At 42.5% G+C, this 26,039-nt stretch overlaps 1 long non-coding RNA gene across 1 annotated transcript in view; it reads left to right on the forward strand.

The window, feature by feature from the left end:
* Positions 1–12,860, forward strand: part of LOC135208198 (uncharacterized) — a 96,923-nt gene extending 84,063 nt beyond the window's left edge. Inside the window, exon 3 of the long non-coding RNA XR_010313123.1 lies at positions 11,434–12,860. This is a non-coding gene — a long non-coding RNA (uncharacterized LOC135208198). The remainder of the gene's footprint in view (positions 1–11,433) is intronic.
* The last annotated feature ends 13,179 nt before the right edge of the window (positions 12,861–26,039 follow it).

Below are 26,039 nucleotides of genomic sequence, written 5' to 3' on the forward strand. Positions count from 1 at the left end.
AATGCTCTCAGGCTTACGAAAGCATAGCTTATTAGAGTACCTGCTCAGAAGAAGATGGATGAGTCGGATGGGAAACATTCTCTTTGGGACAAAACTTGTTTCCCTGAATGGACTATACTACGTATATAAAGTTTTTTTCCTACTAAGAACGGAATTAACATGTGAAAGGATGTCGGGTACCATAAGGACAGCTGTTCTGGCACATAACATAAAAAGAATTAGAAGAAAAGCGCCAGTCTGGCGCAACGCGCCAGAAGTACCAACCTGGCGCAATGCTCCAGAAGCGCCAGCCTGGCGCAAAATTTGCGCCAGAAGCGCCAGCCTGGCGCAGTGAGCAAGAGCACCATCCAAGATTTTCTCGTTTTAGCAGAGTTATTAACCTAGGAGTCCAGTAGACTCTCGGACACCAAGCTCGGTAACGGCAAGATTCGTTCCTGATTTCGTTACCCATTTAATCACTTAGGCCATTTCCACGACACTCTCATATCGCATAGAGCATCGAGAATCTCTTTTTTCGCTCCTATTCGCGTTAACAAAGAGATCCTTCTCGATCGACGATAATAAACTGTTAACATGTTTAACATTTATTGGGAAGAGTTGTGAGAAGACGAACAGGCTTCTATAGACTGCTTCCTTTTCCTACTTCTCCCCCGATTGAAGATGACGTGGGAAAAGCTTCAAGGAAGATTATCTTGCCAGTACAAGAGCAACTGGCCTCTTTGGTGGGAGTGTTAGCGCCTCGTAGGAAGGACGTTGCGCTTCCAATCAAGAAGTCTCGTCCTCTCTCCCCTGCGAAGCGAGAGGCGTCATGCAGACGTGAAGCTTCCAACATATCGCAGAGGTTCTTCGGTTTCGAGAGCGAGATCGGGGAGAATCTTACGGAAGACACGTAACGCCAGAGAGACGTGAGACGTCGTCAAGACATGAATAGTCATTTAAGCTGCTTTTAGACGCGAGGCTCCAACCAAAATTTTGGCGCCAGTTAGGACGCCTTTTGAGAGCGAAGCGTCTTCCAGGCGCGAGGCGTCATCCAGACGTCAGCAGCCACACAAACGGGAGGCGTCAGCCAGGACGCTTGGCTGACTAGAGCGTCATCCAAGCGGGAAGCGTCATCCATTTATGGAGAGAAGCCTGGGCTGTTGGCGCCTTCCAGGACTATTAAAGCGGGGAAGAGGAAGGAATATCATTCCCTTAGCCCCTCTCCTTTTAGGAGTTTGTCTCCTCCAGAGGAAAGACGTACTGAATTAGCAACGGAGGACTCATCTAGACCCCGAGTTAGAAGTAAACTCGGAGGAGGAGTTTCAAGGAAGAGAAGGACTGTCGAACTATAATGTTTTGACAGCCTTGCTTCTAGAGGAGTATGGAGACGACTTGACTCCTGCCTCTCCTCCTTCTCCGCGCGCTCTTTTCTCGAGTGCAAAGACGAAGAAATCTTCGTTTTTTTCTTAGAATGAAGCCCGCCATTTGAAGAAGGTGTTAGTTAGAACGGTCTTCTGCATGCCTCCAGCGAGACTAGCTGGTAAAAGAGGCATTTGATATCAGACGGGAGAGAATAGGGGTATTTCTCTTCCGTCTACGTCAGAAGCGGACTTTTCGACCTTAGTTCACGCTTCACGTAGACAAGGTTTGAACTCTGCCCGTATAACTTGGGGCATTTCAGAACTGGACCATCTCCTCAAGGACTCTTTCATGTGATTGGAAGTTTTCAACTTCTTAGATTGGTCCCTTGGGGTGATGTCCAAGAAAGCCCATGATTCTGAAGGACTCGAACCAGAAGTCCTTCTGTGTATTTTGTCTTGTATAGACAAAGCGGATCAGGATGGCTCGGTTGAGATCTCCTCTTTGTTTGGAGCAGGTCTTCTTAAAAAGAGGACAGTATATAGTGTCTTTTTAACCAAAGCGGTCTCCCACGCTCAGAGGGCAGCGCTTCTGTACTCGCCTTTGTCTGACTTTTTGTTCCCTTCTCAGTAGTGAAGGACATTTCTCGTTCATTAACTGAGAAGGCGACTCAAGACCTTCTGACACAGTCAGTAAGGAAGAAGAAACCTGCAGACAGCCCCAAGAACACTGTCATTGTCTGATGAGGAGAAAGACCGGGCCTACAACCTGCACACAGATGCGCTAGATGCGACCATATAGGACAGATAAGAGTGTCCCCCCCCCCCCCCCCGATGTGGACATTGCCAGACATCCTCGAGACTCTACCAAGCTCGAAGCTCCGGCAAGTGGGGAGGAGCCACCCAGGCGCGAGGCGCCAGGCAGGCGCGAGGTACCAGCCAGCGGCGAAGCTCCAGGCAGGCGCAAGGCGCCAGCCAGGCGCGAAGCTCCAGGCAGGCACAAAGCGCCAACCTGGCGCGAAACGCCAGCCAGGCGCGAGGCGCCAGGCAGGCACAAAGCGCCAACCTGGCGCGAGACGCCAGCCAGGCGCGAGGTGCCAGCCAGGCACAAAGCGCCAACCTGGCGCGAGACGCCAGCCAGGCGCGAGGTGCCAGCCAGCCGCGAGGTGCCAGCCAGCCGCGAGGTGCCAGCCAGCCGCGAAGCTCCAGGCAGGCGCAAGGCGCCACTCCAACCAGGAGCTAGACGCCAGCCAGGCGCAAGGCGCCAGGCAGGCGCGAGGCGCCAGGCAGACACAAAGCGCCAGCCAGGCGCGAGGCGCCAGCCAGGCGCGAGGCGCCAGCCAGGCGCAAGCCAGGCTCTAGGCGCGAATCTCCAGCTAAGACGCGAAGCGTCATCCAGATGCGAGGCGCCAGTCAAGCGAAAGGTACCAGACAAGCGCTAGGCGCCAACCAAGAGCGAAGCACCAGCCAGGCGCGAGGTTCCTGCCAGGCTTCAGGCTTCAGTCGGGTGAGATCCATTTCAAGAAAGCCCTGGTCTTCTTTGAAACATGGAGATCTCCTAAGCACTTCATTAGTGACTTGATTCCTTCAAACAGCTGAGAATTAAAAGCGCAGGAAGTGCGCGCTTTTGCAAATTCTTGTTCTTTACATAACAATATGTCATATAAGACATATTAGCTGTGTTGTACGGTAGAGGCAACTCTGTGTTGACTTCTCATTACACAAAGGATGTCAAGTTAACCTACGAGAGATCCTTCTCTTTTTGGCTTTTGGTTTATACGTTTCTGCGGATACGTTACTGGGATAAGGAGCCGACACTGATCCTTAACTTTGAGTTAAAGTTTTTAACTTAGTGAAATTATTGGGGTTTTTGAAAGGAGTGTGGGGATAACTCTTTCCAATTTGAGCGCGAACCCTCGTGTTAGGATCAGGTGATCGGGATCGGTGTTGCGCTCCTTCATAAGGTGTATTGTCATATAAGTGGATCAGCACCCATTGACAAAGTCCTTTCAGGCTCTGCCGAGTAAGTGGATAAGACCCCTTCGGCAGACCCACAAGAACTCTTGGCCATAGATCACATATCTCGCTAAAGTTTCTTGAGGTGATGCAGATCTACTGGGCAAACACCCACTAAGTCTACCACCTATCAGGTAGGAAACCAAGGTTAGGTTTTATTTATACCTACAACATATGTTGTTTACCTGTCTATTCCATATAGTAGCTGTCTCTTACCCTCCACCGAAGGGTGCCAATCAGCTATGTATATATCTGACAGGTAAGTTGATTGTATGAAAATGATATTGTTATGATACAATAAAGTTTCATACATACTTACCTGGCAGATATATACGATTAGGGCCCACCCAGCCTCCCCGCAAGGAGACAGGTGGAAGAGAAAAAATATGATAGAAAACAGGATGGTTCCTAATCCTGCCACCCCAGGGCAGGACGGTAGATCACCTGACCTACCTGCAGCGTGTGCCGCGAAATTTGAATTTCTGTCTGGGGGACGACGGAGTCTTAGCTATGTATATAATGCAGGTAAGTATGTATGAAACTTTATTGTATCATAACAATATCATTTTCTTATCAAATGTAACACCTAGATACTTAATGCTATCTTCATAAGGTAAAAAATCGAATCATTAAAAACAGCGTTAGAGATCTCTTCCACTCTTCTTAATCGCCAAATCGTATAGCTTTGTTTTTCTGGTGAAAATTTGAAACCCCTTTAGCACTGGCCCATAATGTTGAAGCATTAATAGCAGTCTGGGATCTTTCGACAAGCTTCGACTGCTGTAGACTTGCTACAGATTATTGCATAATCATCAGCAAAAGGCCAGAGACCATGCCACCCCGACAGGAACTTGTTCTAGTAGGCCGTTGACAGCTACATTAAAGAGTGTTGGACTAAGGACGCTTCCCTGAGGTAACCCTTCTTCTTGAGGGTGGGTAAGCAGAAGAAATGTAAGAGCCCACTCTTTACTTTCAGGTAACGTTCTGACAAAAAATCTTTTAGACAATAGAACAAATTACCCACAACACCCCACTCTACAAGTTGCAAAAGGATACCCCTCGCCAGGTAGTGTCGTAGGCTTTTTCTAGGTCAAAGAACACTGCAACAGTCTGGTTTTGCACAACAAAAGCATTCTGTATCTCCCGAGTAAGGACATCAAAGGGTCTAAGTACTTCTATTTTTCCTAAAGCCAAACTGCCGATTAGATAAAAGATTCTTTGGATCCAAATACCACACAAGTCGAGCATTGACCATCCTCTCATAAATCTTGCTAACACAACTAGTTAGAGCAATTGGCCTATAGTTCTTAGGAAGGAAGGAATCTTTAAAAGGTTTTAAAACAGGTACAATAATCGATATCTTCAAGACACTGGTGAAGTTCCTGAAAGCCAAAAACTGTTTAAAATGTCTAAAAGAAATTGTTTTGTACTTTCTAGGCAAATAAAAATCATTGAGTACAGTATATCATCTTCCCCAGGAGATGTTGGGGAAGATAACGAGATTGCATGATCTAATTCTTTCATGGTGAAAGGGAGATTATACGACTGAATTTTAAACTAACAGCAGGAACAAACCGTGGTACCGTCCCTAATATTCCTGAATGCAGGAGAGTAATGTAGGGCACTAGATATATTGGAGAAATGCCTACCAAAGGTTTCTGCAACTTCTCCAGAATCAGATATGAAGAAGCCATCAATTTCAAAAATAGGCAAGGGAGATGGAGAAAATTTCCCTTGCAGCTTTCGGATTCTGTTCCAGACAAACGACATAGGGGAATCATATTTTAATTCACTTATATATCTGATAAACAATTCCCTCTTTGCCTGCTTAAAAGTTTTCTTTTGCTTAGCAAGAGCTCTTTTCTAGATAATTTTATTTACCAAGCAAGGATATCTACGATATCTCTTGTAGCAAGTTCTTGTTATCTTTCGGCTCAAGCGCATGCATCACACCACCAAGGTACTAGAGGACGACGAGGCTTACCAGAAGTTCGAGGAATAGACAGCATGGCAACCACACAGCAACATACTGATTAAATACTCATAAGCGGATGTTGGGCTCTGAAAATCGTTTTATAATCTTGAGTCAACTTCAGTAGATTTTTCTTTTTTGAATAATCCCCAGTCAGCCTCCCCTACCTTCCATTTGGTAAACATGGAGATGGAATATTTTTCATAAACTTTAAGTGAATGGGCCAATGATCACTGCCATGATCATTCTGGTCTACTACCCACTGGTAATCTAACCTCAAGGACGAAGAGCAGATAGAGCGGTCAATGGCTGATTCAGTATTATGAAAAAACATCATGTCTGTAGGGAAACCATCATTCATTAAAGTGATGTCATTTAAGTCAAGCAGCTGTTCTATTATTAAACCCCACCGGTCGCAGTTTGGCTCACCCCAGAGGGTGTGCTTGGCATTAAAATCCCCCATCAAAATGAAAGGTTTAGGAAGCTGGTCTATCAATGTCTGAAGATCGTTTAATTCTAGCTGACGAGGATTACCCTGTGCATCCTGTAATCTACTTTCTAATGATGGATCTAGGTATAAAGAACAAATAGTGATCCATTTATAATTGAAAATTTGAACTGCACAAGCCTGCAACACAGTGTTCAATTGAACAACCCTATGATTAACAGACTTGCGGACTATGATGCCTGTGCCTCCCTGAGCACGTACACCTATCAGGGGTGGAGACCTATGGAATGAATAATTAAACCCAAGTTGGGAGTGTGCTCTCCCAACTTTGTCTCCTGAAGACACATTGCAGATAGATCATGATCCCTAAACAGAACCTGAACTTGCTCTCTATTTGGTATAAAGCCACGGATGTTCCACTGCATGAGAGCCATTATTTAGAGGAAGGGATCTTAAAATTCCCTACTAATTTAGGAATCTGTGTCCTGGTGAGAGAGATCTTATCAGTTTTACCAGTACTATTTGACCTAGATCTAGGTGTTACAGATCTTTTAGAAGATGGGCTTTCACTTGCCCTTTCAGTTTTACTTTTGTTTTTTCTACGATTGCTGAGTGACCGTGAATGAGGCGAAGATGGAGAAAGGGCCCTCTTCTGACGAATAAAGAGGGCCTCTACCTCCTCACCGTCATCTCCACAGTGCACTGTAATGACAGGATCAGGTGAGGGCTCAATGTCAGGCAATGTCCCTGACAGAGAAAAAGTCGTCAACAAATTGAGACCTGGGCTGAACCCTTGAAACAACAGGGTCCCCTGGCTTGACCAGTCTCTGCAACATGGGAAACCCCAATAAGGGGACCATGAGAAGCCCCACCAGGGGGGGCATGGGAGGCCCCACCAGGGGGGGCACGGGAGGTCCCAACAGGGGGGGCACGGGGGGGTACCCCACACTAGAGGGGGTGTGGAAAACCCCATCAGCGGGGCACCGGGGAGCCCCACCAGAAGGGGCCCAGAATAAGAGGGCAGTATTCAATTGTTGTGCCTTCAAGCATCTGAATAAGTTTTCCTGCCCAACAGCTTCTTGGCCTGTCCCACACTGATGTGTTTCGTCAAGAGATTTTAGTAATGCATCTTGTTCTTTCTTGAATGCACTACATTTCTTATCACGGGCTCGATGTTCACCCTTACAGTTTACTCAAATTACTGGTCCAGAACATTCCTCGTGCTCAGGCTGGCCACACGATTCACAGAGTTTATTTCTGGTGCAAACGTTAGAGGAGTGTCCAAAACCAAAGCATTTAAAGCACTGGAGCACTCTCGGTCTATAAGGACGAACTTTATGATTTCACCATCAAGAATAATTTCAGATGGCAGAGAAGAACTTTTAAATGTTAAAATAAGCATCGATGAGCGGGGCACTATAAAAACCTTCCAAACCACATCCGGACACATTTCCAAAATTTCCTCCTCATCCATTTCATGTAGATCTTCATTAAATATAACACCCTTCGCATAACTAAAATTATAGTGAGGTTTTACCTCTTTTATCATACCCTCAGGATCAAGCTTCAAATTTAGGAGCATTATCGATTGAATATCTGTCTTGGTATGGACTAAAAAGCTATTACGCCCAAAGCGAGTTACTTCTGGGCTCCCAACATTGCCGATCTTCTGGCTTACCAACCTCTTCACTTTGTAGAGGTTGCCTCTCTCACCATGTGTTGTAATAATTAACCACTTAGCTGGGTCTGGTGATCTGGAGGTTTTACTTATTTTACTAGTATCTTTAGTTTCATTAGGTGGTCTATAAATCTCAAGATACCTAGGGACCTCTTGTGCTTCTATAAGTCCAACACTCAATGAATCTAATCTGAACTCTCTGTAGGCTCTGTGAGCTTCCGATTCGTTATTGAAAAATACCCAGAATTTAAAAAAACCATAATTTTTGCCAAGTCTATTCCTTACTTCTTTTACTTTACCAAATTTACTAAATTCATTAAATACTGTTTCATAATTCCAGTCTAAAGGGACTGGTTTCACATATAAAATGTTTGTAACAAGGAGGTCCTTTGAAAAAGGCTCCAAAGTCACAATGGAGGAATTACCAGAATTTTCCTTGTCCTTATCCTTGCCCAAGTCGTCAACAGAAGCTTTTAATGTCTCCATAAGACGTAGAATTGATTATTCGTCCAGGTAGCCCCCACCCACCATGGAGCCACATTTAGAGGACAGTGTTATCCCATACAGGGCTGCCCTAGGGGTACCACCCAGATATACACCCCACCCTCAGTGCTTAAGGCGTCATGATGTCCGTCGAGATCAGACCCAGCACTAAGAGCAGGGTTTGACATATAAACTTTCCCCTCGCTCGACCACGTTAGGTACTCGAGTTCTACGGGTGAGGAGGCATGCCAACCATCCTCACCCTCCACCAAATCCAATGAGTAAGTCCAAATCATGTCCAAAACCAATCCAAAAGTTATCAACATAAAATCTGTACCTTATAGGGGGAGGAAGCAGAAGGATGATAAGTTTTAGTAAAAGGAAAAGAGCCGACTCATTTAGTTGGATCAACAGCTGGGCACCAAGGTCCAGCGAGAAAGCAGTTCCCACCAGGCATCAGGGCCCAGCTGCTGAACCCTAAGCCCCCCATCCTCGGCAAGGCTTCAGCATCTGGGGGGATTTTTTTTTTTTGTAAGGAAATAAATACTACTGACATTTAAAGGATATTTGTGAGTATCATTAATTATGACTTAATTTCATATTAGTTGAGTGATCAGTAAAATTATAACTTGTAATGCACAAATTGGCTCTTCTTACATGGTTACAAAAGTAGTGAAGTGGTGTACAGTATTAGGAAGTATTTGGAGAAATTTAATAATATTCAGTAGCAAAGTAGGCATTACTTAAGGTTCTTCGCAGTGCCTAGCTGCAACCCCTTTTATTTCTTCTGCTGTGCTTCCGTTCATGTGTATTTTCTTTCATTTTCCTTTCCTAACAGTTGTTTCAGAGTGCAACTGTGAGGTTTTCTTCCTGTTATCCTTGAAAACTGTTTTACTCTCAATTTCCCTTTCCATGCTGAATTACCTTTAAGCTTAAATTTCCATTCCATAAGTGGGCTCATTTAACCATAAATGGAAAGCAAACAAGAGTAGTTTTATTTTGTTAAACTTAGATTATTTATGGTGATAGTGTTGTGTTAGATTATTTATGATTGTATTGTGTTAACTTATTTTATAAGGTACATGTAATGAACATTAATGTAATGAACATCACAAGTACTACTATGCAGTACTCTTAATTGTTGAAATAATTGCTTAGGTTCTTGAAGTCCTCTCCCTCATCCTTATGAACTGACTGTTTTGGCCAACACTGTACTGAAATGTTTAAAGTGATTCCCATAAACACCCAGTAATTTAAGGCAAATGCACTGAATTTATTTCCATTCATTTTTGTTTCTCTGTACATGCACGCTAATATTTTAGTACACCAGACTTGTTATTAGTATTATCATCCATCTCTATCTAGTATAGCAAATGAACTTTTAACAAAAGTAGCTCTTCACCAATTCAAGGTAAATTATGTAATAGCCTAGTGCAGTTGGGCTTTAATTCTCCATCTCTGTCTAGCATAGCCCGTGAACTTTTCAAGTTTATATTTAGTAATTCAAGATAAAGTTTACTGGATTTTCATGAATATATTACTTGATAAATAGTTGTATAATTTAGGCTAAATAAATTGCAAAATTAAGCAGGAGTTTTGGGAGATGCTAGCCTTATCTCTACCATTCTTTTGTAACCCTTTGGATCTGTTAGTGCTGAAGGGAGAGAGAAGACACAATCTTTGTAGTTATTGCTAAGGCATGGAGTGATATTAAGATCTTCAAATGCCTTTTTTGTTAAAGTAAGTGTGATGTAGAATGTACATACCCATTGAAGAGCACAGTATTCTTATGTAACAGTTAAAAGATATTTTACGGATTACTGTTTAACACGGAATAGTTTGAGTCTGTTTCTACACTTAGGAAGGCAATTTCGTTTTTAAGCATCTAACAATAATGATGGTCAGTAAACTGCTAATGAGGTGAAAGTCTCTACGTAGTTCTATATTCAAGTAAAGCCAATCATGGTAGTCAAGCAAGCACAAATGCTGATTTTTTTTTTCAATATAAAAATTGGTTAAGTTAGGAAAACAGAATACTTGTATGGGCTTATTATACTTTTCCTGAAACACTGTTTCTCAGTAGCTTATGAAAAATTGATTTAATAGTAGTTTAGACTGATTGCATCAAATTCATGCATAAGGTAGTTTTCATGTAATTTTTGTCAAGAGTATGCAATGCACGCTGTCACTTCTGCAGTTTCAGAGGTTCCAGCAATTGGGGAAAATTGACTATTTGTTCATTTTATTGTCTCAGATTTTAGTTTCACATTCTAAGAATTGACAGTATTTGTTAGGAATAGTAATCATTGAGTCAGCTGACCTGTTTTACTTGAAAATTAAACTAGAAATATTTAACTTGAGTTAAGCAAAATTATACCAAGATTGAACTAATTTCAAACAAGGTTGAGGAATAGACAAGTCACATGCTGGACTGGTCTAATACAGGTGAGTTCGGTAGCCATACTGATAGTCTGTTGGTTGAATGTATTTACGAATACTCCACCTTCTGGCAAGGGAAAATCTGAAGTAATAACAGACCTCTGTGATCATATGGTTTGTTATTGAACAGTCAGAAATTTCTTTAGTCCCTTAAATGCAATGAATCTGCTCATATATCAATTAATTGTAACCCAATGATTGAGTTGTAGATATCGGTTTATCTATATTCTCATGGGCATTTGTCTACCTCCTTTAGAACTCCTCTCGTTCTAGCGGGTGGTCAGGTGGGTGAACTCCTAGCCAGTTGAGGATGTCTATACCTCCCTCCAAGTATAAGGCTATCCTATTGTTAAGACCGAACGTTTGTTCCGCATATGAACAAATGACAAATTTTAGAATCAATTTGTATTTTTCATACCTAACAAACCTGAGGTCTTAACACACAGTACTGCCCACCTCTAGCTGCCCCTCTATTAATTTTTATTTTGTTATTCTGGGGTTGGGAGAAGACTGGGTATCACAGGGTGAGACATGGTCTTTGACCAGATCTCACCTTGTATATGAAGGCGTTGCCAGATCTCACAGATTCCTTGCTTGCAATCTCTGATTGTATTAACTGATTTACCAGCTGAGCTTGGAAATATCCTATTGTTAAGACCTCAGGTTTGTTAGCTATAAAAAATACAAATTGATTCTAAAATTTGTAATTTTTAGTAAACAAGTAGCTTAGTGAACATGTTATTGATTCTGATGAGGAAAACTTTACATCAGATAATATATGAACAAGTAGACTGTTACTTTGATGTGGGTTTGTAAAGAATTCTGATTGTTTAAAATTTTTTTGTGTAATTTCTCCAAAGTTACATGTGCATACTGTGAGTATAGAACTGTAAGGATTTATAAGTTTTTTTTATCTTAACAATTGATGCAGTGTAATTTTTTTTCATACATTTGTGTGATAGCTGCCAAAACCAAATGTAAACTGCCATGATTTGAAAAAATCTTTCGTAATTGCCTAAATACATCTGGCGTGTTAAGTAAAGTTGTATTACTTTTGCAGGTCACATTGGTGTTAGTGGATTCAAGACATTTGAATACATGCATCGATAATGCATTCGCAGTGTACCCCAACTTATTGCATTAAAATTCATAATTTACCCAAACCAGAGTGCTGTGCAGTATCTAATATCTGGCCTGTTGCTGTCAAGAGTGAAATCCTTCACTTTTCTACAGTAAATTACGTAATGCCTTTCAACCTGATAAGCTGGATGGAAAGATTAGTTTAATTTCCTGCACCTCAGTAAGAAAATAGTTTCATTGTGAATCATCTTGAACACTTATACATCAAATCCTAAAATCTTGATTTGCAATATTTATTAGCAATGCAAATAAGGTGGAAATAGAATACTGTGAATATCTAACAGCTCAGTTGCTAAAGGATTGTAATGTCAGGGCACCTTATTTATTACCTCGTATAATCTGTGAAATGCATTGTATATATCAGGTAGTAGCTTGTTGTCTATTACTATCAGTTTTTGTTCAGGAACAGTCTCGGCAAACCGGGCACTTGAAAGTGCATTTGACTGATTTCTATTAGCTGCTAAATTTCGTCTTTCTGTTTATGGAATTGTGCTGTTACCAGATCTAAAAATTACGTAATGCCATACCTGCACGAATGTAGAAAAAAGGCTAAAACACTAAGGCCTTCTGGTCAGCTAAAGTTTTGGCATCCACATATATAGGTGTTTAATTCCTTGCCACCACTGTCTTTTGCTCAGGACTACTGAAGAGTTACTCTATAAGTACTTTGTACTATACATGTGTAGGCAATGTGTAATCCTACTCTTGACACTTAAATCATTCAACCCTTCATCTCACAAGACTACACAAAGAACCAGTTTAAAGGAAGTAAATTAAAAACCAGTGTCAATTTGAGTTCGTCAATATTTATTCCCATCCTTACTGTTGGTGTCCACGAACTGTAAGTTTGAGAGTCACTCGACAATCTATTCACCTCAAAGTAGTGAATGTGGCTGTTTCACAGGGATTTATCAGTGCCAGCATAAGAGCACAGATAGTTTCATCAGTTGTATGTACAACAACATTCCAAGTCTCATTAAGGTGACTGATCTTTTTGGTCAAAGCCAGAATAATGGGAATCTAAATGAAAGTACATGTGCCAAAAAGACATAGAAACCTGGTGTTCCTGGTGTTTAGGAATACACAGATTAAAAGTTGTTTACGATTAATTAGTCTAGTTGGAGAACTTTATGATTAATTAGTTTAGCTGGAGAACTTTTGTAAATATATCTTATTTTCATACCGCAGCAGCAAGTTTGTATTAAATACTTGACATATGTAAATCTTTAAATACTACAGGTATGTAAATCTTAATATCACCTACCCATTTTCATAACCAACTGCTTCTTGAATGGATTTGTTAATAAACTGGAGTATTGAAATTTTTCACTTGAATGGATTAGGTCCTAGTATTATTACCTGAAATAAAAGATTTTATTATTAATGTTTTTTTTAAATTTAATATACCTTAAATGACTTGTACAATTTAACAAAATACTTTTCAAACTTAGTAATGGTCAAGGTATTTTAAATTCTAACTTTACTCTTGGCCATTACTAAGTTTGAATTACTCTTGGCCATTACTAAGTTTGAATTACTCTTGGCCATTACTAAGGGATTTTGACGAAGGAAAAATCTATTTCTGGGCAACGACCTGTGTCGCCCTGTGAAATGGTTCCTTTGATACTATTTCTTAGGTATAAATATTGCTATTCATCCTAGAGAAAAAAGAAACTATATAATGCCAAGATAAATGGCTCGCTCACCTCTAATAGAAGTGTCGGTATAGTAAAGGAGCGAGTGGAATCACTACCAGAGGTCCCTTGCCATTTAGCTTCTTCCTTCAACAAAACCCCCAACTACGGAGGAGCCGTGCTAAAGCTCCCGGTACTCTACTACTACTACCGTGAGCGCCTGTGACGTCATTCCTGAAGATAGCCTCCAAGCTTGGGGTAAGCTGGGTGAGGACAATCTAACTACAGGGTGGGGTTTCACAGGGCGACACAGGTCGTTGCCCAGAAATAGATTTTTCCTTCGTCAAAATCCCTTTTCTGGGCTTAACCTGTGTCGCCCTTTGAAATAGTACCAGAGAATGCTAAAACACCAAGCTTGAGAGACAGTACAGATAATTAAGAAGGTAAAAATAAACACCTGTAAGGTTAATAGTATAATGATCAACTTAAATTACAGTCTTACAATTAAAGTTAATAGTATGAACCCTTAAACATGGGTTAGAACCTAAAATTAATTAGCCTACCAAACAAGCAAATTATATACAGGGTAGGCAAAAGACAGGATCATAAGTTGACTTATACATAAACAATGGAACTGAATCCCAACTAGAATGATGAACAACAGCAATACTCAAGGTAACAGAATACATAGAGGCGACTAAACTAAGTAAGGGTACAATGGGGCAGGCAGAAGTGAAGGCTACAAGAAGTTATAAGAATTATTAAGAGTCAGGAGAAACTCTGTTTCCAGCTGCCACTGCTGGAAATTTGAGGGCTTCTAAGGGTTTTAGGTAGTGCCGTTTGAAAACTGTCGGAGATTTCCAGCCTGTATATTTCTTAAGATCGTCAAAATTCATATGTTGGAAATAATTAATAGATGTGGCCACTGCCCTAACATCGTGGGCCCGAGGAAAGGACTCTGGGTTGGCCTGTTTAATGAAGTATAAAATTTGTTGCCTGATCCCTTTTAGGGATAATGTACCACCTTCCTTTCTAATGAACAACGGACCTGAAGACTTCAGAGTTGTTCTGCCTAGGTAGACTCTTAATGAGTTGACAGGACAAAGGGAAATGTCTTGAGGTAGTGGTAGGATTTTCCACGAGGACCATCTGTCCTGTGGATCTTCATTTTTGGCTAGAAAGTGGCGATCTGGGGATAAGAGGACTTCCCCTGAGGGGAGGAACTCAATGTGACCCGGTTCCCTTGATAAGGCTGACAGTTCTGATATTCTAGCTCCTGAGGCTAAACTTAATAAAAATAGGGTTTTCCTCAAGAGAGATATATAATTGCAAGTCATTGTTAATGTCCGAGGCCAGTTTGAGGACATCATTTAAGAACCAAGAGACTGTTTTAGGTCTCGTTGATAGTCTTAATCTAGCACAAGCTTTTGGTATGGATGTAAAGTACGAATCCGTAAGATCTATGCTAAAACCAAATTGGAAGATCTTTCTTTAAGAGCTGATTTGGTCGTAGTGATAGTGCTTGCTGCTAAACCTTTCTCAAACAATGATCTGAAGAAAGTTATGGCTAGGTTCGTTGTCATGACTTGAGAGTTTGACACCTTAAGGAACTCTGCTAGTTTCTTAACAGATGAATCATATTGACGCAGGGTAGATTCTTTTTTATCTGATTCCAAGAATGAAATATTCTGGGGATCAATTTCTGCATTCCTCATAGCTGCGAATTTAAGAAAATCCATAAAGTTAGGGTTTTCTGAATTCTTGAGGAAGCGGACACAGTCTGAGTTTGCACTAACTGGGTTAATTTGGGGTTGGGAATCCGTAGGGGTCGGAGTCTCAACTCTAGAAGTAGAGGGAACCAATTGCTCTTGGGCCAGTTGGGAGCTACTAGAGCTACTTGGCCCTTGAATGTCCTGAGTTTGTTTAAAACTTTCATGAGAAGGTTCACCGGAGGGAAGAGGTAAATCTTCTTCCATTTGTTCCAATCGAGGATCATTGCATCCGTAGCATATGCTAGAGGATCGAGGTTGGGTGCCACGTAACAAGGGAGTTTGTGGTTTGACTCCGTGGCGAAGAGGTCTACTTGAAGTCCGGGGACTTGTAGACTGATCCAATTGAACGAACTCCTGTCCAGTGTCCACTCCGATTCCAACGGAACTGAGCGAGATAGAGCGTCTGCTACTACATTCTTGACCCCTGCCAAGTGATTGGCTGACAGGTGCCATTTGTTTTTGTTTGCCAGAGAGAAGATGGCTATCATGACGTGGTTCAAGTGGCTTGACTTGGATCCACCCCTGTTGATGCAGTGTACTACTACTGCACTGTCCAGAACTAGTTTGAAATGTGAGTTCTTGGGCGGACGGAGTCGTTTCAGTGTGAGAAATACTGCCATGGCTTCCAGTACATTGATATGTAGCTGGCGGAATGTTAACGACCAAGTTCCTTGAACTTTTTTGTGCTGGGAGTATCCTCCCCACCCTGTTAGTGAGGCGTCCGTGTGGATCACTAATGATGGAGGAGGAAACTGTAGAGGAATTGCTTTTGAAAGATTCTTTGTCTCCGTCCAGGGGCGGAGACGTTTCCGTAAGATCGCCGGGATAGAGGCTGGTTTGTCCCGTGATCTGCAATTCGCTTTTGAACGCCATACTCTGTTTATATCTTTGAGTTTGGCTCTGAGCAGAACGTCTGTGACTGATGCAAACTGGAGTGAGCCCAGGATCCTCTCCTGGCACCTCCGGGATGTTTGTTGTTGTTTGAGAAATTGCTTTGTAGCTCTTGCTATTTCTTTCCTTTTCAACGATGGAATTGATAGTGTGCGCGATTGTAAGTCCCACTGAAGGCCTAACCACTGGAATCGAGATTCCGGTGTTAGTCTGGACTTGATTTTGTTTATTTGGAAACCTAAATGTTCCAGGAATTTGATCACTTTGACCATTGCTTCCTTGCATTCTTTGGGGTTCTTTGCCCAAATAAGCCAATCGTCCAGATAAGCCACTAGCATTATTCCCTGTTTCCTTAGCTCGTGCCACTACTGCTTCCGCCAATTTGGTGAAGATCCTGGGGGCTATGTTGAGCCCGAATGGCATTACTTTGAAGGAGTAGGATCTGTTGCCTAGTTTGAAGGCTAGGAATGGACGGAAGTGTCTGGCTATGGGAACATGATAGTAGGCATCTGTAAGATCTATAGAGGTTGTGATGGCCCCACGGGGAAGTAAGGTCCGTACCTGCGAAACGGTCAGCATCCTGAACTTGTCGCAATGAATGTATAAGTTCAGATGGGACAAGTCTAGGATGATTCTTCGGTTTTCCGAGTCTTTCTTTGGCACGCTGAACAAGCGTCCTTGAAATTTTAAATTGTTGACTCTTGAGACTACTCCTTTGAGAAGGAGGTCTTAGGTATACTCTATCAATTCCGTTGTTGGTGCTTGATAGAATCTGTTGGTTGGAGGAGGGCCCTCTAACCAACTCCAACCTAGGCCTTTGGTCACTATACTCTGAGCCCAAGGGCTGAACCCCCACCGCTGGCGGAAGAGGTACAGTCTCCCTCCTACCTTGGGACTCTCACTGCTGGTTTGCCACAGCCCTGCCGGACCCTCTGAACCGAGAGGCACCTCTTGCTCTGCTACCTCTCGCGAACCTATTGAAAGCTTGAAAGTTCTGGCTTTCATAGGTGGAGTTGTAGGCTGGAGAGACAGCAAAGGAAGTAGAGGGTTGGGGTTGCTGGGACTGTGGGGTCAGGACAAGATATTGCTGTTAACCCTTCGACGGTGGTTGCCCTTGTGGTGCTGGGACTGCCTGAACCAACGTCTGCTGAGGAGGCTAGAAGGGAGAGAACTTCCTTGGTTTCTTCTTGATCCTTTGACTTGGACCAGAAGATTCCTGTCTCCGCTTCGTTACCAGTCCCCATCTGACTTTGAGGCACTGGTTGACTTTCGAAGCCTCATGTAGGACCTCTGCTACCACTGGTGCTGGGAAGAGGTCCGTCCCCCAAATTGAGGAAGCTATCAGCTTGTTTGGTTCATGGCGGATTGTAGCTTCCGCCAGAACGTGCTTCCTGCAATTCCTCCTGGCTATAGAAAGGCGTAAAGGTCACACTGCATGGTGTGCAGCAGACCTTTAGCCATAACCTTAAACAACGGCTCTTGTTGGTATACAAGAGCCGTCATCTCCGCCATAGTCATAGAGGAAAGGGATCTCGCGAGCCTAGTCCGGGCGTCGTACTCCGTCTGGATGAGGGAGTCCGACAACCTGGGAAGTCTCACTAAAGAGAGTAGTGGCACAGTCCGCCTTGAGTTTTCCTATTGAGAAAGTAGGAACTGCCCCCTCGAAGTATGTCTCGGAGCCTGGGACCAGGAGAGAGGTGGGTTCCGTCTCTCGTAGTTGAGGCAGGGGCTCGTCCTTCAGGGCTGCCTGAAAGGTTGCTTCCACTACCTTAAGGGTAAGTGGTAGCGGAGTCCCTTCCAGAGTCTGCTGCGCCTGTTCCCTCGGAAGGATGACGGTCTCCTTGGGAACTTTGTCCTCTCTCATCATGGCTGCTTCCGTTAGTCGGACGTAGCCAATGAATGGGGGTTGAAGGTCCCTGGGGTGGAACTCGAAGTCTTCCAGCCTTCAAGTTCCGATGCCTTCGATGGTCAACATTCCGTTGACAAACGGGGCATATGAGGCAATCCTCCAAGGATTGGCCACCTTAAATTACGGCAGTTGGCTGGAATCTGGCATTGGGAGAGGAGAAGGTGGCACAGCTAGGGAGGATCCTGCCACGATCGTGGTTTGAATCCCGGCGATGGCATTCTCCTGAGCAGCCAGCCGTTCCGCCAGCGATTGGATCGACTGGCCGGAAGACGCAACAGAACTGGAGAGCTGGAAGAGTACCGAGCCGACCTTGTTGTCTACCAAGGACCCTACGATAACTCCCACCTGCTCCAGGATGTTGGCCGAGAAGGATTCAGGATCGAAAGGAGGGACTTGAACCCCATCCTTACGAGATTTACGTTTGGGGGACCTCGATGCTGACGAAGAGGCATCCCTTGATTTAACTGTTCCGGGGTGGTGAGCCGGAGTTACAGTGTCTGCCAAGATGACCGATTTCTTGGGAAGAGACTTCTTAAGTTTCTCCTCAGTCGACTTAGCCTTGGGGATCACTGAAGCAACCTTAGGACGGACAGACCGCTGGTCTTCAGTGAATCCCCGGAAAGAAGTAAAAGTAGAAGGATCAGTGGAAGGTGATGGAGAAAGGGAACTCAGGAAAGGGCCCTGAGAACCCGCAGAAGCTGCCCCTACTACACCCTTACCTGTACCCATCGAGTCTATAGCCATGGGTTCGACGTCGAGGTTCATTGCCGCGACGTCTTCCGCTTCATCCTCTGGAAAGTCCCCATCCTGAAGGGAGATCATGACTTGGAGGTCGGCCAGCAAAGGGGCGGCCACTACAGGGTCCACCACTGATCCCTTCTTGGCTCCGGGGAATATCAGGTCAGCCATGTCCTGGGTAAGGATGTAGGGGGGGCCTTTCGAGTTCCGGCCAAATCCTACCACCCATGCTTTGAGGGTAGTCAAAGCCGCCGCCGCCTCCTCGTCAGAACCCTGTAAGAAAGGTCTAGAGCTAGGGAAAGGGTAGGGGAGGAATGTCTGTTGTGTTGAGACTATATGAATGTGTCCCACATGTGAAATATATACAATAATAACAAGTATTCCAGGTGATGAATGAAGATAGTGCTAAGAAAACTTACTACTAGTGAGGCATCGCCTACTAGCAAGTAGCAGGTTTGGCAGGCTTCATGCCAAACTAGAAAGTCCTCAACCTTCACGGCGCATCCAGCATGGGAGCGGCAAACTATATGGCCGCATGGGTCTTGAAGGACAGCACTGCACCCAATCTCCTGGCAGCACAACATCTGTAAGTCAAAGGATACATGAGTACCAATGACAACCTCCGGTGGTATAATTATGCAAAATATCCGCGGGTGCCGGAGTAAGACCGACGGATAGTGTTCTACGTATAAGTGGCATGCAAAAGAAACTGCCGGAGTAAGCTCTAAGGCTCGCTCCATATGAATAAGGACTTAAAGTAGGGGCATGCACTTAATAACACGTAGAATAGTTACGAGGGGGGGAATAGTCTCTGCCTCCGCTAGGCTCACTTGTTATATGGGTAAAATAAACTCCGTCGGGCCCGGAGTTCTCCGTGTGGCCCGGAGTTGAGAATACTGAGTGAGCAAGGTCAAACTTCTGTTGAAGTAAGGGATAGGACATGAGGTAGAACTAAAAACCCCCGGAGTAACAAACAAAAAGTCCTTAATTTAGAGTAACAGAAAAACCAACATATCAGTAAGTGCTCGTGTGAACTATCCTAAGTGGATAGGCTCCCAGTGGTCCCCTCCCCCCTCTCTTGTTGTTCGGTAGCGGCGGAGTATTACCGCCGGACTTAGCTGGGGGGGAAGGGTAGGGAAGTACGTGGGGTAGGGGAACCTTCCAACCTCTGCGGCCAGTTAAGGTCGGAGGAGGTAGGGGGAGAAGGTCCCGAGCCCCCGAGGCACGTGATGAGTGAGAGCACCAGTAGGAGGAACTCCCCACAAGCCCCGTGAGTCACCCCCTCTCATGCAGACTCGGACGCTAGCTGTGAGAAATGAGTCAACACCCATTGGCGTGGGTGGCAATGTGTGGAGGGGGGGATGGAGGGGACGGGTGGAGGACCCCGTAACCGGGTGGCTCACCGCGATCAACCAGCGGCCTTCCCAGCCAGGTGATAAACACGAGGTGTGGAAGGTCCATTGGAACAACAAAGGTCGAATCTAATATAACTGATATATTAGGATTACTTATAATAAAATAAATTAAATCAAAACATATAAATATAATGCGATATCTTAAAGCTAGGCTAACCAGGGGGACACGAATAAACCAAACAAATCAGAATAAAGGTATAGGCTAATCGCCGATCCAAAGAAAGGGGTAAGTTAGCCTAACCTAACCTCTAGTTCAAGAGAAGGAGGGCAGGCTAATCGCCAATCCGAAGATTGGGGTATGTTAGCCTAACCTAACGGTAAGTTCAGTGATAACAGGGTTAGGCTAATCGCCAGTCCGAAGAATGGTGTATGCTAGCCTAACCTAGTACCTACTAGTAAGATTGAACGGTAATCAGGAACTAGAGTAGGCAAGAGGGAACATAAGAATAATTAATATGATATGACGCTCTAAACCATGACTGATAAAAACTCCTAACAAACGTGAGGCATAGCTAGGCTAAGGTCCGAAACGTGTGGTAGGAGCATGCCCCGTGAAGGCCTAACTAACAAGCTAACTGCATAAAAGATATAGAAACTATGTATAAGTAACCATATCAATAGTACTGTGAAAAGGGAAATCCCTAACGGTATGGGAGACCAAAAGAGAGAACCCTTACCGCCATGCGGTCGAGGGGCAGACCGGGCCGATAAGGCTCCGAACATACAAAAACACACGTAGATCATCATAAAATGAGATCAGTAACCCCAAACAGTACTTAATTTAGAAGCAGAAGCTGAAGACATCTTGAAAAAACCTCAGAAAAGCGATCGCACAGCACAGAGAAAAAAGCAACATGTGGCGGCGATGGCGGCTATCAAAGGAATGACGTCACAGGCGTCGGAGGCGCTCACGGTAGTAGTAGAGAGTACCGGGAGCTGTAGCACGGCTCCTCCGTAGTTGGGGGTTTTGTCGAAGGAAGAAGCTAAATGGCAAGGGACCTCTGGTAGCGATTCCACTCGCTCCTTTACTATACCGACACTTCTATTAGAGGTGAGCGAGCCATTTATCTTGGCATTATATTGTTTCTTTTTTCTCTAGGATGAATAGCAATATTTATACCTAAGAAATAGTATCAAAGGAACCATTTCACATGGCGACACAGGTTAAGCCCAGAAATGATGTTTAAGCAGAAAACTCAATAATGGCGAAGAGTAATTATTTACTTAGCAAAAGAAACACCACACTAAAATAAAGGTATGTGTACTTACATGGAAAAGTAAACATCTTCAAAAATAATTTTTGAAAATTTTGTCCAGTATAAAGAATTGATTGGGTGAATGTCCTTTATAAAAAAATATTAATTTGAATATCATAAGTACCATTTAAATAATGCAAACCAGTAAAAAGCCAAGATATTCCATAAATTTCTCTAATTTATATGTTCACTGATAAAAATAATGGTTCATGCACTAGTATTAATTTGAGTGCTTAAATTGAACACTTGTCATACAGATGTTAATAAACTCCTTTGCTTTGGCCAAGAATGTTACATAAAAGAATGCCAAACTTCAGATTTCTGACCTCCCACCAAAGTCCACATGGTCAGAAAACCACAGAATATGCACAAATTCAACATTCCTCAGTCAGAATTTCTAAGATACATACTATTAGCTAAACATAAGGATTTAGCATAGTAGTTTTATGAAGCAGCAGCTCGAAAGTCTGTAAAGAAGTTTTACAGGTGTATAAACTGCTGTAGATAAATGAGTCGGGTTGAATGAAGAAATAACACAGACTTTGGGAAAACCCTCACATTTCATTGTACCTGAATATTCTGAACAGATTGGAATGCTTTATTGCACTTCTGGTCTAATAGCAAACTTTATATGATAGATGACATTCAAGTTCTTTATCACTGGCTTTACATCAGATTTCTTATCCGATCGGTTCGCTTTTATAAAAGTCAAGACAATGAATTCCAATCTGGTGGTTGTAACTAACACTAGTTTATTTCTCCATGATGATCTGGGGCCCCTCTTCCTCTTCCTTTATCTGAGTGGACATATTCATGAATAGTACTTGACTAAGATAAAATTTGGATCAAAATACTCCAAAATGTTTTATTTGATTTTGCCATATTAAAATGTGTAATCAAGACTAAATTGGGAAAAAAAAATTGAAATATAATCACATTCCAGGACAAAAAGCCACGAACAAAAATACTGAAATCAGTCATCAGTTGCACAAGCTATATTAGAAATCTAAAATCAGCTTAAACCAGAAGACAAAACCATAAAAACTGAGGTGGCTTTACAAAATCAACTAGCCAAAGTTCAAATTAATGGAAGTTTAGGATAACAGTACTGTAAACCTAGACTGCAGTTTCATTACACAAAAGATTAGAATTAGGAGAATAAAAGTGTCTAGTAACAGCCCAGGGTTCATGACCTCCTTTGGTCTTTCAAGGCCAACTTCTTCAGACATTAAGACTAAATGTGTTGTCTATATATAAGAAAGAACTTTTTGAAAATATAAACTCATGACTTATCCTAAATTTTGAGGGTTATGCCAATATGTACTGGAAATTTTGTGCATTATGCTTATTCCCAAGCACTGCATTCCAGTACTGTATAGAGAAAAGATATCAGTTGACCCTGATTCAGCTCTGAGAGGGCCATGGAGTTAGAAAGGGGGACATTTTGGCTAAAGTAATAGGTTCTTGTATTGCCAAGCTGTTGCTATTTCCAAGATGAAAAGCACTGGAAGAGACAGAGGGAGATCCTGGGAAAGGTGGTGTATAGAAACCAAAATCTTCAAGAAAAGGGGACCTGAGGAAGAGACTGAAGTAAGGCTTTAATAATGACTCATCACACAAGACCCAAAATGTAAGAGAGGCAAGGCTACCTCTAAGCAAGTAGATGAATGGGTTTCTAGGTTGGCAGAAGACAAAGATGAAGAAACTGCAAGTGTGAGGCTGATCGCAAGCATGTGATTCGGGGTAACTAAAGGTGGATCCTGAAGTGGCTATAGGCAGACATGAGGCATTGGATCAATTAACACTAAACTCTGGAAATTAAAAAGCAGGTTAATAACTGTTGATAGCAAGGATAATGATCAGAGATCCAGGAAAGGGTTCAAAGAAAGCGTAATTTTACAGGAACTTGACTAAGCACGAGTCACTTGACAATTGCCAAGGAAGGAGATGAAGATCAGAACAAGACATATTGTAGGTGCATGGCTGCCCAATTGCACACTAGGTTATCAATTTAATTGATGTGAAAACATTTGAGAGGAGACCCCGACCAGGCCTGATAGTGGGTTCAAGAAATTTGAAGGACTGTTGGGATGAGGAGAGCCAGAAGGATAGACCAAATAAATGTGGAAAGCTGTTGACAAGAACAACAACAGTGACATGAATGGTGTGCTGACTGCATGTGCAAAGCATAGTAAAGGTGCATGCTAGTGCACATGAACATTTGAGGAAACCTAGTAAGAGTGGATTAATAATCAAGGTAAATCACAGGAAACCTAGTAAGAGTGGATTAATAATCAAGGTAAATTACAGAAAAATAGCTTGTGTAAGACTGGTGGCAGGAGTGATCGGAAGTCAGTAGGGGAGACAGATGCCGGAGGAAAGAGTAAACTTGTATGCATGGGTGGGAACACTAACTCCCAGCAAGAAACTATGAAAAACCTGATGGTTCGCAAAGGAACCTTACCAGCTCCAAAACAGAGCTTTCAAGGTGAAGTTTGATGAACATTTGAAATATTTCCTCTATATTTTTGTAAAAGCAAGCATGTAAATTTCCCGAGTACGAACTCTACTTTTTTTTTGTGTGTGTGAGAATCCAGGGCTGCACTCATTGTCAAGACTTTTTCCACCTTTAGATCAATTGCACAGTTCAACTGTATACTGAAGTAAAATTCTTGTCCATGATGAATTACATCTTTCTAGAGGTGCCCAACATGAAATTATTATAGCTACATACTGTATCTCAACTCTAGTTCCCCTTTGGAATATCCATCCGACTTGAGGTGCTTTGTAATCACCATTCTACAGAGTTCAAACCACACATTGTCTAGGTCTGACTAATTCTGTGACTGTAGGTTTTTTAATATCCCATACCATGTAGGACATTTAAATCTTATGGGTATGGAGACTTACTTTTCATCCTTGCATCACTTTAAATGTCACTATCCACTAGCCTAGCTTAAGCTTCAGGAACTGAAAATATAGTTAGATTTTGAGAATGGGAGACTACTTTTGGTGATGTGCAAAAAAATTGCTTTAAAGATGGTTCCAAAGTTTACATTTACTGGCTTGTTGGGATCAACATATATCCTACCATTCTGGCTGATGTTTGCCCACCTTACATTAATTAAGTGGCTACTTGAGGATTTTACAGACTGCACTGCAATCTTTAAGAAAATACAAATTAAAACCAACATATGGTTATATATGTACAATTCTATCTCAATAGTGACTCTAGCCAGATTGTAAAATAAGAGAGAAACTTTTTGAATACGAGTTTCCTACACCAATATAAAACAACAGTAGAGTAAGTATTGCGAAAACTTGCTGACTTCCTATGTACCACTTCCCTTCTGGACAGTTGCAACCTTTCACATTGGCGAGTTTTCCATGAGTTGAAAATATACCAATGGGGCACCACAGCAAAGACTAAACCTCTGCAGTTTGCTTTTGTCCACTGGATTGCATGCGAAGAAAGTCACTGATGTCAGTATGTGTTCTTTCACCGTCGTGAAGCTGAAATGAAAGAACACTTGATGAAAAATGGTTTAATAAAATATCGGAATAAAAATGAAATCCTCATATGCTACGTGGAAAAAGAATGTATCAAAAAGGCTATTAAGTTATGGCTCCAGTCATAACGGACAATCCAACCCAAAACAATTATAAGATTTTTGAAAGCAGTACCCTGCATTAACTTTGATATGCATATGTAAGTGTTTACATAATAAAAATATGGAATGTTAGTCCATATATATAAAAGTCTAAAACTAAAGAGGTCAACCAGATTGCTTGCAGGAATGTGATCAGACTAGAGACGCTAAAGATGACGTATCATAAGTATGTAAGCTAAGATAACATGCCGTCACCTGTAGTCATTCAATTGTTTATAAACATTAGTCCAAGCTCCCTGCTTGAGACAACTACCCGACCTATTATTCAAACGGCCTACGTGATCTGTAGCGTGTCTCATTCGATTGTGTGTTCGTATGAAAACTATGTCATCTGATAGTATGTTCATATGTTCGAACTACTGTCTGTTCCTTCATAACTTGTAACAGAGATGGTAGACAAGCAGAACAGAGTTAGCTATCGTCATTAGAAGACCTGTACCTCTTTACCTAAGCTTTATCATGTAGAGGAATAGGATTAGCCATCATCATTGGCAGAAGCGATCAAGCTCATCGTCATAGAAGACTTGTACGATCATACCTGATGTTCATCATGTAAAACTTCAGAAGAATATACTATTTTTATACCTTGTGTTTTCTACAAGAACCTCACCGAACCATGAGTTTAACACATCGTCGTAAAGATAATACCGACTTCGTAAGTGATCTACAAAACCCCAGCACTCCATTGAAAGATGGAAGTGCAATACCAACCGACTTAGCGTAAGTTTATCGCTAGTCTAACATTACCTCATAGGGCGCCTTATCATACAAGGCCAAACAAGCCCTAATAATTGGTGGCCAGCGTACCAGAAGAACTCTACAACGTCCCTACGAAGAAAAACCAGAATAATAAACATGTATCATAAGAAGTCAACGACGACGGAAGCAGCAGATTCTTCAAGCAACATAGTATCAGTGAGCGACTTCAGAAAACAACAAGATTCGTCAAGCAACTTAGTATCATCGTTAGTGAATAACTTCAGAAACAAAAACCGACGTGTCCTTTTGTTTTCCTACGGCAACGGAAGCTTCGTCTCTCATTAGAATCATTCAAGAAAACATCGTTAGTGAGCGTTTCCGGCACTGCAGAAACAAACCGAACGCGTCTGCAGCATCGGATTTTCAAGGGCTCGAATCATCGAAACAACGCGCACGGGGGAAACTGAAGCCAAACCAGGTCGTCCGCTAAATAGAGAAGGAGGACCAAGGCCGTGTGTCGTTATCGGAACACAGTGACTTC

This window comes from Macrobrachium nipponense, chromosome 35, assembly GCF_015104395.2.
Source record: "Macrobrachium nipponense isolate FS-2020 chromosome 35, ASM1510439v2, whole genome shotgun sequence".
Lineage (NCBI taxonomy): Eukaryota > Metazoa > Arthropoda > Malacostraca > Decapoda > Palaemonidae > Macrobrachium > Macrobrachium nipponense.